The sequence below is a fragment of the Triticum urartu genome, chromosome 6 (assembly GCF_003073215.2).
Source record: "Triticum urartu cultivar G1812 chromosome 6, Tu2.1, whole genome shotgun sequence".
NCBI lineage: Eukaryota > Viridiplantae > Streptophyta > Magnoliopsida > Poales > Poaceae > Triticum > Triticum urartu.
This window is the reverse complement of record NC_053027.1, coordinates 530,482,341-530,498,415: the sequence shown is the minus strand read 5'-3', so window position 1 is coordinate 530,498,415 and position 16,075 is coordinate 530,482,341. Positions and strand designations below refer to the sequence as shown.

Genomic DNA, 16,075 nt, shown 5'->3' with positions numbered 1-16,075 from the left:
CGACAATCCTCGTGTCGCCCTTGCCCATTCAAAAGCTCAAAAGACAAACCAGGACGAGCATACGACCCGCTCACAAGAGGCAAACATTGACGACCCAAATGCCAACGCCACATGCACGGCCTGCCCTCTTGCCCCTAGACCCCGGGCCCCACACACGCGCGGACCCAACGCTCATACACTCAAACAATCGCCAGGTGGGTGAGAGGAGTGCGAACGGCCGACCTATTGACGAGGGGTAAAACCATGAGCAGTAAATTTATCGGATGACCATCCAAAACATTGACGTGTGCATGAGGGGCGTTCCCTGGGCTATGCCACCTCAGCACTTTTACTGTCGCAATTTTTTTACGCTCAATCGCTAGCGATGCCCAGGCCATCACTGTTTTTACTGTGCATCGTCGAGAGAAAGAAAGAAAAGGAGAAAATGCGTGAACTGGGCCCCTTTTCATCTCTCACACGCAGGCAGCCTCCCTCCTCTCTTGTTTTGGCTTTCCACTCTCGAGCTAGGTTTGCCGCCGCCGCCGTTGCCGCCCCATCGCTCCTCCGGCGCTGGCCATCGAAGGAAGGTCATCTTCTCCTCTTGGTGGCTTCCTCATAGCAAGATTGGGCGCTACTCCTCCGCACAGCCCCGTCGGCAATAGCGAGAAGGCAGGCGGCGCCGCGAGCTCTTGTCCCGAGGAAACCGCAGGAGGACGAGGTTGATGCGGTCGTCTGCGCCTCCTCCGACGGCGAGGCCAGCCTCCTTTTCACCTCTGCTAGACCCGCAGGTCCATCTCTCTCTCTCTCTCTCTCTCTCTCTCTATTTGAGTCTCTCTCTCGATTTGGGACTGTTTGTAAGTGAAACGTCAAACCCTGGTGATTTGGGTCTGTGTTCAAGGGGAGGCAAGTCTAGATTTGCATTTGTTTTCTCATGGTGTTCCAGGTATATAACCATTAGGTGTTGTGCTGACTATAGTAAAATCTTATAAATTTTGACTGGATGGTGAGAAATCTGTGAATGTGTATTGAGAAATCAATACAAAGCTTCCAAGTTTTTATGCAATCTTGAGTGTTTTCCCACTACCAAAAGTGATAGTTACAGTGTGTGATGAATTTCTGAATAAGATAGTTAAGCTTCTATATGATTCAGGCTTTGACAAAATAAAGATTCGCATAGTAGCCATAATTCTTCTCTCTCTTTTTTTGCCTCCTTTCAGACTCTATACTTCACTACCATCATTTATCAAGTGTGTAGCATGTTTCCTTCTCACATGTGTACTGTTTTTTTTAGTTTGTATCTACCGTAGCAGAGTACATCAATGATGTTTAGAAAATTCTGTTTTTTGTTTTTTAATAAATGTTCTTCAATGTAGCTATCCATCTTCCATTGCTCTTTGTTCCTATTGGATGGTGGCGCCCTAGGAGTGGATGATTGAATTTAGTCCTACTGTCATGTGTGAGGGTGATGTAAAAGGATGAACTAATAACTGGATCTTCAGTAGGATCGCTCAACAGATGGTTTCACAGGTAATTTTCCATAAATGTGCAAGTGCGTTGGTTTGCATGACCGAATCAGCGCCATTTACCTTTTTGAAGGCCTACCACGTTTTGTCCTTTTCATAACAGATTTTCATATCAACAGGCTGGTATAACCGGATGTGAGAAGATAGTTGAGAATCTTCTGTTTGCAGTTAGCACACACACAAATTCTCCCTGCTACATCTGAGAATTCTTATGCATGTGACTTATGAGATGCGCTTGCATGTGAAGGACATAGGCTACCATTCAATACCCAACCAATGCACTTGTCCATTGTCTTGCTCTTATTAGGTAGTCGCTTCAATGAAAGTATATCTTGCGCTTGTTCATTTTCCTATCCATTTCAATAGATAGTTTGCATTATCTATTTTTTTCTGGGAGTTGAGCAAAGAATTAGTTATCTTTCCCTTATGCTGTCAATCTGAAGTATTTCTTGCTATGTCACTTCAAATTAAGAACCCTGCAAAGCTAGATGTTTCACTGTCAGCCCTGAATCCCATGACCACACTACCGGGTCATAAGGCAATGGTGAACTGCACGCTGTGGCTTCCAACCAAGAAGGCTGCACTCCAGGTATGCTACCTCCTTTTTACACTTATTTTCTCTGTCTCTCTTAACTCTCTTTCTGTTGCATCTGAACTGAAATGATTAGCTAGAATAATCAGGCTGAAACAAAACCATGTCTTGTACTGTTGTTCATGCACTGAGCTACATTTTGAGGCAAAATTAGAGTATGATCCTGAGACGATTGTCTTAATGGATAATTGATCGTACTTGAGAGGAGTTAGCTATAGATACATAGCACCAGTATACATCAAGCAAAAGAAAGTTTAATCTGATCCGGTAATGAGTACTGAACAGTTGGCTGGTGGTTTGTTAATTTGTTCCTCTGTAATTCGAAGCAGGGAGACGCACTATCTATTGTCCGGAAGTTCTGATGGTGCTATTATGGCGTGGAAGATTGGTTCTGGAATAGGCAAGGTGAATTTCTTCTGTTTCACCCTATATGTGTTTGTTGTCGTTGGAATTCTGTTTGAAGCGCCTTTTCTGCAATTTCTTGACATTAGATTTTTCTTTCATTGTTCGGGTCTGCTCTGCATTCATGGACGGTTTTGTCGTTTTGGTAATCTCTTATATAAACAATCTGGATGATTGTTTTAGTAGGTAGTTATGATCTACTGATCTTCACAAAAATCGAAATTGAATGAGGGAACCAACTAACTGTGTGTTGTTGTTGCTAATCTGGTCCTCGCTAGCTCCTGGGTACATGGACTCCCTACAAAAAAAGCTTGGATCCACTATGGATCATTTGCTGCCTTGGAGTGACCATGGCCAAGAAGACGTTCGTACCTGTTCCCCGGTGTTGTCCGGCGGGTCAGTGCTTGCGCGCTCTTCAACGCCTTCATTTTTGTTGTCTCCAATGATCTTTCGCTACACGCTCTGCCACTAGCACATCCCCTGTAGTAAGGTAACTAACTACTACCATCCGTGCTTGTGCTTGTACCAATTCTGAATTATTTCAGTCCAGTTTGAGGCCAGCCGCAGCCACGACATTGACGGCATCCATCGATCCTGGATCCTTCGACATCTGGATAGACCGTTGCTCCCTAATCGACTACGACGATGGGCTCATCAATATCACCTGCCACAGTATCGAAATCACCGCCTCCATGTCATTCTGTTGTTTGTCCCTGCTACCAAGTCACTCAATGCTTGGTTTCTCTCAACAAATTTCACTCATTACATTGGATATTGTGCTGTACTGGTGAAAATAATTGTGTGTGTATGTGATTGAATTTTTTTATGATTGATGTTATGATGGTTAATCACATTGTACACTTGGGCGATCAAACTAATATCCATATATCTTGCATCAATATTGTAGTTATTGATGACATAGCTTATGAGGAAAGACCATGGTAAATGAAGAGACAACGTTACACTGGCTTCTATCTCTGTGAGGTCAGTAGCAATATGGTCATTTGATGCAACAAACCAGAGGAACAAGTCCAGGTTCATCAATCATAGTTGTGAACCAAACACGAAGATGCAGAAATGGTTAGTTATATTCTGCTACTTATTCTATATCTTTGTTGATAACCCTGATATTTGCTAATGGTATCATGCTACTTCACGACAGTAGATGGATAGACCAGAGTTAATTTCTCAAGCAAGTGGAGGTCCAGTGGCATGAGGGATCACTACACAAGCTAAGTGAGGTACTCCAGTAGCTGGACGAAATGGTTTACCTAAAAAAAGTTGCACGAATTTTCCTAAAAAAAGTAGCCGCACGAATCATGATGTGAAAAAGCATCTAATGACCGATACGGAGAATGATGCCAAACTTGAAACTCAGCCAGACCGCTTTAAGAATCGTGAGAGGCCACCTCGAGGAGAGTGTGGTGGGATCGGATGAGGGTGCCTGAGGTGTCGTGCACCTTGCCGAGGTAGACAAAGGCGAAGCGACCATCGCCGATCTAAGGCCACATCAGTGCCACCGTTCTCTACGCCGTACATGAAGCATGTTGTGAGGCGTCGTCCGGCTGGGGTCGCCTCTCCCACTTCGCTCCGATGTCGATGCCTGACCTTAGATCACTAGGAGCTCACTCCCTCCTCGATCCCTCCTCTTCTTTGTCGCGTTGCCATCGGGTCTCCCCTCCCTGCCATTGAACTCCGGTCTAGGGCTGGGATAGGAGCTCCTCGATGAGCGGGGTAGGACTCTGGGAGTGGCCGCTCTGACGAGATGGGAAGGACGGGGGAGAGGCGATGGCTGCGCACGGGTGTAGAGTGGGGAGGAGGAGAGACGTGCGGCTCAGAATGGGGATTGGTGGCCAGGTACCCATGAACCCACCCACCATGGTATTGCCATGTCACTCGTAGCCAACCTAATAGCTCACTTATACAATAATTGTCATATTACACTAGTGCAGAACCGGGCAATAGCACCGGTTCGTAAGGCCCTTTAGTGCCGGTTTAGGAACCGGCACTAAAGTTTCGGCACTAAAGGCCCCCCCCCTTTAGTACCGGTTCAGCACGAACCGGTGCTAAAGGGGAACCACGTGGCACGAGCCAGCTCCGGGGGCCGGGAGCCCTTTAGGACCGGTTGGTAACACCAACCGGTACTAAATGGTTGTGGGTTTTTGTTTTATTTTGTATTTTTCAATTACATTTGTGTTATCAATTTAATTTAGGATTGTTTTACGTTATAATGAGTTGTAGTCGTCATCATCATCATCATCATCATCATCGCATATTAATAAATAAATAAACTCTAGCTAGCTAAAAATCATCATAGTCGTCTAATTACCACTATTTAATCATCATAGTCATTACCGCTAGCTATCTAATCATCATCAACGCTGGCTAGCTTAAAGAGGAAACATTCACTTTGTAACAGAAGCAAAGATATCATCAAGTTCAACATAATCATCACCAACATCGAAGTTCAGGACACGGACATGAGACAAGTACTAATTAAGAGCATGAACTAGTAGCTACTGATCCTGCTGCTCCCTCTCAGGTAGAATAGCATAGAACATGTATAGCTCTCCTGATTCATCATACTGGAGCATGCAGATGAATCTGTCTCCGAATCTTGGGTTGCGCTTCTCCTTGCTGCCCCCTAGTACTTCTCTGTGATCGTTAACAATTTTGCTCCAATCTTTCACTATTAAGCATTCTTCGCTTTCAGAAATCCTGAATGCACTCATGTGCAATGTAGGAAATCTTGGTCGTAAGCTAACCATTGACATGCGACCTTTTGTCTCAATCCACTGAGGCACAACTGTCATCGGAAGTCCCTGTTGAAGAACATCGTATAGTAATTAATATACTAAGCAATGAAAGTTTAGCTTCAAAAATAATGTATACAAAAGATGCACTAATTAAGGACAAATATTTAAAATCTTACCATCTTTTGATTATAGATGTGACCGTAGTTCAATACGATCACCATTGGTCGCACGTTTTGAGTACTAACATTTCTAAGTTTAGGAAAAAATTGTCTTGACAGTATTAAGATCCTCAAGCCATGAAACATAATGACTTATCTCCTCGCAGTTTAGTTGAGCCCCGGGGCAGTAGTAGGTCCTGTCTACCAAGCGCCGAACATGTTTGCTTGAACCGAAATAAGCTGACAATACAAATTAGTTGTCAACTATTTTTGAATAAACTGTATGAAAGACATAAACATATGCATGCATGGTTGAGAAAAACTCACCAAATGGTAGAACTGCAGGCGTTTGCACATCGACCCAGATGTCTATATTACCTTCAATATCATCTTCCGGACGAATAGCAAAGGTGATAACCATATCAGGCTCAAATGCATAAGCCTTGCATAGTGCTTGCCAAGTTTTGCATTCAAAATGGGTGTATGTGTCTCCATTATATAATTTGACGTTGAAAGTATACCCATGCTCCGTCTTCAAGTAAACTCTCTTTACCTCCATATCATCTATAGCACTAAAACCTATCTTATCCAAGACAAAAATTCTTGCATGGCAGGGGATGCGCTAGTAGAATAGTGAAAATTTAAAATTATAAGTTGAAGCAAATGAAGCATAAGTTTTGCATTCAAATAATAATTGACAAAGTGACTTACTGTATCAACTTCGAATGTCTCATCCAGCTTGATGCTGAAGCGCCTACCATCAACAAGGAAATTTTGGTCGCACAGGCCGCGCTGGTCTTCACAGTGTTCGCACATAATGAAATCTTTTTCGTCGTCAGATGACATTTCCTATGTTCATATAGGTGAAACATTAAACACCTATATCTAGCCAAATATATATTCATCTAACATTTGACATTAATATATCTAACTATATTCATCTCTAACAATTGACATTACTATATATTTAACTTTTCTATCGAATTCATCTAACATTCGACATTAATGTAACATTTATATAAACTAAAAATATATAAAAATTAAATAAACAGAAAAACTCATTAACAAATAATATTTTAATTAGATCATCAAATCTCAGATACATAAATTTTCTTACTGAAAATAAACTAATTATATTAATTATTCAACTAGTTCAAATCTCATATACCTAAATAAACTAGTTCGACAATTTTCTTACTAAAAATAAACTAGTTATATTAATTATTCAACTAGTTCAAATCTCATATACCTAATTAATATCTAGTTATATTCATCTCTAACAATTGACATTAATATATATTTAACTTTTCTATCTAATTCATCTAACATTCGACATTAATCTAATATTCGATCATCTAATTAACTTTTCTAAAAAACAGAAAACAGAAAATATGTAAAAAAATGTGTGTCTGTGTGTGTATGTGTGTGTATGTATGTAACATCCCAAATTTTCAATTTGGAATGTTATACACTAGATCATATGCATATCATATTTTCTTGCATTTCGGTTGATCCTAGAAATTTCACGCAACTCAAGGACCCTCGGAGAGAGTTGGAGATTTCGTTATTTTCATATTTGAGAGTTTTCTCGAATTTTGAAAATAGGATCATTTGATTATTTATTTTATCTTCAGTAATTTTTCCGGTGTCGAAATATATGAGAGAGGGAATAATATGACTTTCCCAAAATTGAGGAAAAATGAAGATTTAATAAATAGATCAATTTTGTTGCCGGAGTTTTATTTGCATTTTATTGGATAGGGAAAAATGCGCGTTTTCGAAAATTGCATTTTAGGTCCGGAGAAAAGTTCATTTTGTTCGGCTCATTTTTAGGAGTCGGGGAAAAATTACTTTAGATTTTTCGGAGTTCGTTTAGTGCTCTTTTGTTTTTTTTTCTGCACGAGGAAACTATTTATAAAAAAAATAAAAAAATTGAGCAGCGCCTTGGGCCAAAGGCCCAAGCCAAGCCACCTACCGCCGCGCTCCCAGGCGCCAGGCGCCGAGCCAGGAGCCGGTCCTTGCTAGGACCGAATCCTTTTAGGATTCTAGGGCGCCCCCTTGTCCCCTTTTCCTTATTTCGTTTTTTTAGTCCTACACCGTTTTATTTTCTAGATCTTTCCTACTCCTATTCTAATTCCTTGTCCTCTACCCCAAGTAAACCCCTCCCCTCCCCAATATAAATACCCAAGCATCCCCCCTCTAAACACATCAAATCAATGCCGCAACAAGCAGCAGCACGCAGTTTCACCCCGCGCCCTGCGTCACCCGTGCCGCGCTGCCGCCACACCACCGCGCCGCCGCCGCCCCTCACCCGCACCGCCGCCGCCGCCCAACGCCGCCGCCGCCGGAGCCCCGCACCGGAGACCTCACCAAGGTTGCCCCGCGCTACATCTATTCTTTTCATCGGATCGTTTTCTTCTAATCGTTCCGATTCTTTTCTTCTCTAAACCGTTCCGGTTTTTTAGATCGGTTTTTCGATCGGTTTTTCTTCTCCGAAACCCTAGATCGGATTCGTTTTCTTCTCCGATTTAGTTGCTTTGGACCGTTCGTCCTAACGAACGTGATCACCGGATTCTTCTAGGTTAACGACATCCGTTCGTTTAACCGTTCTTCTTTTTCCTTTTTCGTCGGATTTATTCCGCGGTCGCGATCTCAGATCCGATCTTCTTTCTAGTCCTTCTTTTCGCTCGTTTATCAGAATCAGGTGATTCGAGCGCCTGAAGTTTCGTCTCGAAACCGCTGTTCCGTCTAATCAACTTGAACAAGCTTTTGCTACAGTAAAATTTTGACCTAGTTTCAACTTGCTAGAACCGAGTTGTTTTCTTCCGCCGTTTGTTTTTCGTTCTTCCTTTGCAACCGGAGTTCTTAAGTTGAACTACCTGGTTCGTTCTCTTGTTCGAGTTTTACCTGTGCATTAGATGAGTACTTATTGTATGCTTGTTGTTTGTCTGTGATAGATTACCTGGATTGCGTCGCTTGTTACTTCGAAACCCTAGGACTCGCGGATCATCAGCAAGGCAAGTAACACTTTGATCATACCTTTTCTACAACCCATGTTTTATTGCATTAGATCAATCCTCACACATTGCATGATTAGGATCTAATTAAATTGTGGGATGGGAAGTAGATGAGGTAGTACCTATTACCTGTATTATTATGAAACCTTTGGGAGTTACTTCTACGTTTGCTTATATTATGCCATGCTATGCTAGTAGACGTGGATTGGGTGAGTGATATCCATGACAGATGTGAGATTGATAATTTTAATGGTTTATCTAAGGTGGCAACTTAAACACACATCTGGGTGGATTGAGGCACCTGATGTCTATCAGGACTTGCCTGTTTTTTTTCGGACCGCCACCCAGGCTCAAAGGGATCATATGATCTTTCATGCTAGAAACTTCCGTGTGCAGCCACATGCCACTATGGGCTCTGGCATAGTTGACTAAGTTATGCGAACTCTTACGGGGTGGACTAGCAGATGTAGGGGTTGTAGGTGGTACGGTCTACCCCACATGTAAGGTGCTAGTGCTTCTGAAAGACTATGTCTCGGTCATCCGTTTCTCAAACACCATGTAGTGCGAGAAAACAAACGGAGGCGATCGAGTCATGTGGGGAAAAGTGCGCAAACCTCTGCAGAGTAACAAACTAATCATGATTAGCCGTGTCCCCGGTTATGGACAACTTGAGTATCTAGTACTTGAATATCGAGTGAATCTCAACATGTTACCTCTAATTAATGTTATTGGGTTTTAATTATTCTTAATTGGGATTGAGAATGCTGTCAACCATTCTCAATGTTTCACAACCACCATGATAGTTAAATAAAATTTATTCCTTTGCAGTAGGGAAAAACTGGCTTTACGCAAAACTGTAACCATAGAGCTTTCCAGCAGCCATATATGCATATAGTATAGCTGTTTCATTCCATTATTCTCTATGTGTTACATTGCCAGCATATTCCATGTGCTGACCCGTTTTCGGGCTGCAACTTCTCGTGTTGCAGACTTTTCAGACGATGATTGAGGTGTTTTAGGTCGTGGTTCTATACTCAGTGATGCCACTGGAGTTGATGGACCCATTTATCTTCCGAGTCTTCCGCTGTTATCGATATTAGATGGCCTTCAGCCATATTTATTATAATAAGTTCTTTTTGAGCCATTGATGTAATAAGTGTGTGATTGCAACTCTGCTATAAAACCTCGATGTACTATGTGGTGTCAGCATTACTGATCCAGGGATGACACCGTAGCACAGTAGACGTGATCCATTCGGGTCAGGTCGCTACAGAGATGGTATCAGAGCACACGCTAACTGTAGGACACGACCACTAAGTTAAAGCCATAGAGCACCCTTCTCTTTTCATTTTCTAACTCCTCATCTTTTCTACTCTATTGGGATGACGAACGCGAAGATTAAGTACGCTCAACCGGATGAGGGCACACCTTTTGGATTTCACCTGAAGGAAGTCACCAAGTACCTGAACATTGGATTACTAAGCTTCACGGGAACCTTCAACGCCACTCTGCCTGAAGAGGAGCGCTGGAAGATTCAAGCTCACGTTCTGGGAAGAATATTCGCGCCAATCACGAAGCCCATAGATAGTGTTTTCAATGCACCAACCTGGAGTCTAGGAAGGAGCATGGCAGCTCATATCACCATAGGACGCATTGGAGAAGTTTATCAAGAAGACCTCAAGGACACTAACTACCAGATTTGCGGACGCCGTGATGAACAATGGGAGTTAGTCAACACCAAGAAGGATAGATCTATTGCAGCATTCATCCAGGAGTTAAACCAGCACATTCGACGCCACGAGAACCAGATGTGCAATGATATGGTGGAGTTGAAGAATGCGAAGGCAAGGATTATCGAGCTAGAAGGAGAACTGAAGTCTACACGCAAGGACTACATGGACGAGATCGTAGCTCTAGCAAGGCACAATTGCGATCTTAAGCAGGAGATTGAAGAACTCAAGAGCAAGTTAGCAACCAAGGAAGAAGACGAGTACGTCGCATGTCCGGACAACTACATCATCATCAACGACACCGATTCGGATCCAAGTGAACCCGACTTTGAAGACGAAGCTGGAGCAGATATCATGGAGTCTTCCACCGGTTCAAATTTCTAGATGACCACCAGATATTAGTAGTATTCCCCCATGTAAACACAATATAGTCGAGCACTTTTGCGATAGTTTTAGACCGTTTGTAAGCCCTTGTTTGATTGATTGAAGTGATTTTGTGTGAATTTGCTCATGTGCATATGGGTAGTGTTTTCCCTTTAGACCTCACTCTATTCTCAATTCTCGTCTTTTCTAAACCCTTAGATGCCTCCGAGACGTGACAATGGATTTCCACCGGAGCTCACTCAGTTGATCCAGCAGCAGAATCAATTGATGCAGATGTTAGTTCAGAATCAGCAGAACAACAACAACAGCCCACCACCACCACCACCACCTGTTGACCACTTAGCCCGTTTCCTTAGGCTGAATCCGCCGGTGTTTTCCAGTAGCACCGAGCCAATAGTAGCAGACGATTGGCTCCGTAAGATAGGAAGGGAGTTGACCACTGCAGGATGCACGGATGGTGAGAAAGTGAAGTTTGCCGCACACCAGCTTGACGGACCCGCAGCAGCATGGTGGGAGAATTTCACAGCCACTTACCCAGTTGACACTGTCACATGGGATCAGTTTCAGCAAGCTTTCCGCACTGCCCATGTTTCAGCAGGAGCTATGGCCATAAAGAAGCGTGAGTTTCGCAACTTACGCCAAGGAGGAAGGACTGTTGGCTAGTATGTGGAGGAGTTTAGTAAGCTAGCCTATGCCCCAGATGACGTTGCTACGGATGTAGCTAAGCAGGAGAAGTTTCTGGAAGGACTGAATGATGAGCTAAGCATGTAGTTGATGGTAGCAAGTTTCAACAACTACCAGGAGTTGGTAGATCGTGCCATCATGATTGAAGGGAAGCAACAACAGATTGAGAACCGTAAGAGGAAGTATGGACAGGGGAAGTATAACTCTGGAGCTCAGCAGAAGCCCCGTTTTACCCCTAAACCGGGATTTCAGTTTCAGCACACCCATGGAGGAGGTAGCTCGCACAACCATAATGGCCACAAGAATGGTAATGGGAATGGAGGAAACAACGGCCAGAACCGGACCACCCCATCGACCCCAACCAAGAGAGATCTGAGTAATGTCACTTGCTTCAAGTGTTCGAAGACCGGACATTATGCCAATGAATGTCCTGAAGGCCAGAATGGAAATGGCAATGGAAGCTCTGGAAAGAAGCCGAACCCTTTCAATAGGGGCCAGGTGAACCACGTTAGCGTGGAGGAGGTTGAAGCTCAGCCTGATGCAGTAATCGGTAAGTTTTTGGTTAAGTCATTTACTGCACTCGTTCTTTTTGACACTGGTGCATCGCATTCATACATATCAAGGGGATTTGTGGATAAGTATAACCTGCCCAACCCAAGCCCTTAGTCACCCATGTTAGTAAGCTCACCAGGAGCGGAGTTTATGGCTAGACGATGGTGTGATCGGTTACCATTAAGGATTGGTAACTATGTGTTTCCCTCAGACCTAATAGTATTGGAATCTCAAGGATTGGATGTGATATTAGGCATGGATTGGTTATCAAAGTATGAAGGGAATATTGAGTGTGCTAGTAAGTCAATTTTGCTTACCACACCAGAAGGAAGAAGGATCAAGTATGTATCCCGGCATGTACCAAAAAGGACACAAGTGAATTGCCTAACAGGAGTTGTGCAGGAGGAAGTACCAGTGGTAAAGGATTTTCCTGATGTATTTCCTGAAGAATTACCAGGCATGCCACCGGATAGAGACATTGAGTTTTTGATAGAGTTATTGCCAGGTACAGGCCCAATATCGAAGCGACCGTACCGGATGCCAGCAAAGGATTTGGTGGAAATTAAGAATCAGATTAAGGAGTTATTGGATAAAGGTTACATTCGCCCAAGTTCTTCGCCTTGGGGATCACCCGTACTTCTAGTGGAAAAGAAGGATGGATCATTAAGGATGGTTGTAGATTATCGGGGATTGAATGAAGTAACCATCAGAACAAGTACGGAAATTAAGAATCAGATTAAGGAGTTACTGGAGAAAGGTTATATTCGCCCAAGTTCTTCGCCTTGGGGATCACCCGTACTTCTAGTGGAAAAGAAGGATGGATCATTAAGGATGGTTGTAGATTATCGGGGATTGAATGAAGTAACCATCAAGAACAAGTACCCACTACCAATGATCAACGATCTGTTTGATCGATTGCAAGGAGCTAAAGTGTTTTCCAAGATCAATTTGCGATCAAGGTACCATCAGTTGAAGATTCGAGAGCAGGACATACCTAAGACAGCATTTACCACGAGATACGGATTGTATGAGTATACCGTTATGTCATTTGGATTGACTAACGCACCTGCCTATTTTATGAACCTGATGAACAAAGTGTTTATGGAGTTTTTGGATAAGTTCGTCGTAGTGTTCATCGATGACATTTTGTTTTATTCAAAGAATGAAGAGGAGCATAAGGAACATTTGCGTTTGGTTTTGGAGAAACTAAGAGAACATCAGTTATATGCCAAATTCAGCAAATGTGAGTTTTGGTTGAAGGAAGTTGGATTCCTCGGACACGTTATATCCGGAGAAGGTATAGCAGTTGACCCCACAAAGGTTGAGACCATAACCGAATGGGAAGCACCAACGACAGTTGGAGAGATCCGGAGTTTTCTTGGACTCGCAGGATACTACCGGGGATTTATTGAGAACTTTTCAAAGATTGCGAAGCCTATGACTGAGTTGTTGAAGAAGGATACTAAGTTCAAATGGACTGAGGAGTGTGAGGCTAGTTTCTAGGAGTTGAAGAAACGTTTGGTTACCTCACCAGTATTGATTTTGCCAGATCAGACCAAGGATTATGAGGTGTATTGCGACGCTTCACGTCGAGGACTTGGAGCAGTGCTTATGCAGGAAGGAAGAGTTGTTTCGTATGCTTCACGACAACTGAAGCCTCATGAGTTGAATTATGCCACGCATGATTTGGAGTTAGCAGCTGTAGTGCATGCATTGAAGACGTGGAGACATTTCCTCATTGGAAATCATTGTGAGGTGTATACGGATCACAAGAGTTTGAAGTACATTTTCACGCAGAAGGAGTTGAACCTCCGACAGAGGAGATGGTTGGAGCTCATCAAGGATTATGACATGAGATTGCATTACCATCCCGGAAAAGCTAATGTAGTAGCTGACGCATTGAGCCGTAAGAGCCATGTCAATACCCTAATGACGGGGAGTATACCAAAGGAGTTAGCAGAAAACCTTCGTGAGCTATGTTTGGAAATTGTTCCGAAAGGCTATGTAGCAGCATTGGAGATTCAGTCAACATTGATGGATAAGATCAGAGAAGCTCAGAAATCTGACAAGGAGATCGCTGCTATAAAAGAGAGAATGACCAAAGGAAAAGCTAAGGGATTTCGTGAGGATGAGCACGATACCTTATGGTTTGAGGACCGTGTTTATGTGCCCAATGACCCGGAGATCAGGAAGTTGATTATGCAAGAGGCACATGATTCACCATATTCGATTCACCCAGGGAATACCAAGATGTATTTGGATTTGAAGGAAACATTCTGGTGGACCGGAATGAAGAAGGATATTGCAGCATATGTAGCAGTTTGTGACGTATGTCAGAGAGTAAAGGCAGAACATCAAAAGCCAGCAGGATTGTTACAACCATTGCCGATACCCGAATGGAAGTGGGATAAGATAGGCATGGATTTTATCACAGGGCTACCCAGGACAAAGGCCGGATATGACTCGATATGGGTAGTAGTTGATCGTTTGACGAAGGTAGCACATTTCATCCTAGTCATGTATATCCTGATCATTTGTTTGCATGGAGTCCCGAGGAGTATCGTATCAGATACCAGTTTCGTTCCATGACAACAGTTACGAAGTTGGAGACCGTCAATTCTTTGGACCAGATTTGATTAAGGAGTCTGAACGGAAAGTTAAGTTGATTCGCGATAGGCTCAAGGTAGCCCAGTCCAGGCAGAAGAGCTACGCAGATTCAAAACGCAAGGAGACAGTCTACGAAACCGGAGACAGAGTTTATCTCCGAGTATCCCCACTTCGAGGAGTTAAGCGCTTTGGAGTTAAGGGAAAGTTAGCACCGCGTTTCATTGGACCGTTTAAGATCTTGAAACGTATGGGAGAAGTCGCGTATAAGTTGGAATTACCAGAGGGACTGTCAGGAGTTCATGATGTATTCCATGTTTCTCAGCTGAAGAAATGTCACGCCGAGATGGCAGAGATACCACTAAGAGATACAGTGCCATTAGAAGCGATTCAGTTGAAGGACGACCTAACATATGAGGAGAAGCCAGTCAAGATTCTCGATGTTGCCAGTAGAGTTACTCGCAGCAAGGTTATCAAGTTTTGCAAAGTTCAGTGGAACCACCACTCAGAGGATGAAGCCACCTGGGAGAGAGAAGAAGATTTGCTCAAGGACCACCCTCACCTATTTCCTAGCCAACCCGAATCTCGAGGGCGAGATTCATCTTAAGGGGGGTAGGTTTGTAACATCCCAAATTTTCAATATGGAATGTTATACACTAGATCATATGCATAACATATTTTCTTGCATTTCGATTGATCCTAGAAATTTCACGCAACTCAAGGACCCTCGGAGAGAGTTGGAGATTTTGTTATTTTCAAATTTGAGAGTTTTCTCGAATTTTGAAAATAGGATCACTTGATTATTTATTTTATCTTCAATAATTTTTCCGGTGTCGAAATATATGAGAGAGGGAATAATATGACTTTCCCAAAATTGAGGAAAAATGAAGATTTAATAAATAGATCAATTTTGTTTCCGGAGTTTTATTTGCATTTTATTGGATAGGGAAAAATGCGCGTTTTCGAAAATTGCATTTTAGGTCCGGAGAAAAGTTCATTTTGTTCGGCTCATTTTTAGGAGTCGGGGAAAATTTACTTTAGATTTTTCGGAGTTCGTTTAGTGCTCTTTTGTTTTTTTTCTGCGCGAGGAAACTATTTATAAAAAGAAAATTGAGCAGCGCCTTGGGCCAAAGGCCCAAGCCAAGCCACCTACCGCCGCGCTCCCAGGCGCCGAGCCAGGAGCCGGTCGGCCGCCGCCGCCCTTGCTAGGACCGAATCCTTTTAGGATTCTAGGGCGCCCCCTTGTCCCCTTTTCCTTATTTCGTTTTCTTTAGTCCTACTCCGTTTATTTTCTAGATCTTTCCTACTCCTATTCTAATTCCTTGTCCTCTACCCCAAGTAAACCCCTCCCCTCCCCAATATAAATACCCAAGCACCCCCCCTCTAAACACATCAAATCAAAGCCGCAACAAGCAGCAGCACGCAGTTTCACCCCGCGCCCTCCGTCACCCGTGCCGCGCCGCCGCCACACCACCGCGCCGCCGCCGCCCCTCACCCGCACCGCCGCCGCCGCCCAACGCCGCCGCCGCCGGAGCCCCTCACCGGAGACCTCGCCAAGGTTGCCCCGCGCTACATCTATTCTTTTCATCGGATCGTTTTCTTCTAATCGTTCCGATTCTTTTCTTCTCTAAACCGTTCCGGTTTTTTAGATCGGTTTTTCGATCGGTTTTTCTTCTCCGAAACCCTAGATCGGA

The 16,075-nt window shown here is 43.4% G+C and overlaps 1 long non-coding RNA gene across 3 annotated transcripts; it reads left to right on the top strand.

The window, feature by feature from the left end:
* The first annotated feature begins 461 nt into the window (after positions 1–461).
* LOC125514916 lies at positions 462–4,402 on the top strand. 3 transcript variants are annotated; one of them, XR_007286669.1, is made up of 7 exons: positions 462–767; positions 1,353–1,506; positions 1,622–1,809; positions 1,975–2,091; positions 2,424–2,499; positions 2,775–3,576; positions 3,659–4,402. It is a non-coding gene; the product is annotated as an uncharacterized LOC125514916 (long non-coding RNA). The 3 variants fall into 3 exon arrangements; XR_007286670.1 differs by having other exon boundaries at positions 1,622–2,091; positions 2,775–2,986; positions 3,047–3,576; XR_007286668.1 differs by having other exon boundaries at positions 1,622–2,091.
* Positions 4,403–16,075: the final 11,673 nt, after the last annotated feature.